Below are 1,548 nucleotides of genomic sequence, written 5' to 3' on the forward strand. Positions count from 1 at the left end.
AAAAAAAAAAAAAAAAAATCATGAGCTATGGATCATCTATTGACCTTCTAATATCATTAATTTTACTACTTTAAAACACAATATGCAGAGAATGACGAACTCTTATAGTATCAAATTCTCTAAGATCACTTTATGTAGATTAAAGAGCATAAAAAGCGGTAAATTTTGGGCTTCTAAAAACTGAATATAAGTTCTTAGTTAAAGAGGAAAAAGTGGAGATTAAGTTATCCAGTCCGGTCCGGTTTCAGTTAGAACCGCCAGATCTTGGCATAAATCCAGATCCGGACCGAACTGAATTATAAATACTTGCTTCAGATCCAAGATTTAACTATATTATAATGGGTTGGATATGGTTCAGGGTATTCGATCTGGATCTGGATTCGATTTTTGGATTTGGTTCCGAATTGACACCCTTATCCATGATTATACAAGAGTGGGTTTTTCCTTATTGAAGTCCACTTACCATAATGAAGATATAACTGGTCATTACATAATAGACATGTGGGATGATAATAGGTAAGAATATTAATAAAATATTTCTATAATAAAGTCTTGTGTTCAATATTCCACCATGGCTATAACCAGTAAGGCACATAGAAAGGTTATCTCCTTGGGTTATGATGAGGGTAAAAATGCCACTCTTTGGCCGAGCCAACCCCATGGTTCATCCTTAGCTGAGTTGACCCCTTGGGTCATCCTTGGTCGAGCCGATCCCTTGGCTCATCCTTGTTCAAGCCAACCCCTTGAGTCATCCTTGGCCGAGCTGGCCCCTTGGGTCATCCTTGGCCGATCCAACCCCTTGGTTCATCCTTGGCCGAGTCGATCCCTTGGCTCATCCTTGGCCGAGCCGACCCCTTGGGTTGCCTCCTTAAGGAGTCTGATCCGATCCTAGTGATTGCAGGGATAATTCCGAGGATCGCTCATTGCTAGCTCAGCAGATCTCATCGCCAACTTAGCAAATCTTATTGTTAGGAGATATCCCAACAAGTAAGGTAAGTTACTTAGTGGGACTCTTCCAAGAGTTATCCTAACAAAAGTGAACTACTTGCCAAGATAGGACTCTCTTCAACCGCCTCTCTTCATTCACTGCCTATAAACATCAAGGTAAGCCCTCAAAAAGGGGGATGGATCATTTTTTCATAATAACCTCTCTTGAGTAACTATTGTGGAAAAAATCTGACTTAGGCATCGGAAAGTCCCCCGTTGGGTCAGCCCGGCTCTCCTTTGTCTGCTCTTCTGTGCAAGTCTAGCGTAGATTACCCAGTCTTACAAGAAAGATTATCCGATCAATTTTTACCACATCAAGTTTTAACACCAAAAAATAACTAAGAATGTCTAAAAGTGGGAGAGGAGATCTCTACTGTTGGAGTACTCATTCTTATAACTGGATTTTTAATACGTTTGTTTAGATTTATTTCTTTGAGTCATAATTAATGGAGACTCTATGCTTCCTTCTTGTTTTGGGTCTTTCTTTCTGAATGTATTTTGTGGCATAGGACTTTCTACATTTCTCTCTCACTCTATTATTTTTTTTTGGGGGGGGGGGTT

Source organism: Macadamia integrifolia, chromosome 7 (assembly GCF_013358625.1).
Source record: "Macadamia integrifolia cultivar HAES 741 chromosome 7, SCU_Mint_v3, whole genome shotgun sequence".
In the NCBI taxonomy this organism is placed as follows: Eukaryota; Viridiplantae; Streptophyta; class Magnoliopsida; order Proteales; family Proteaceae; genus Macadamia; species Macadamia integrifolia.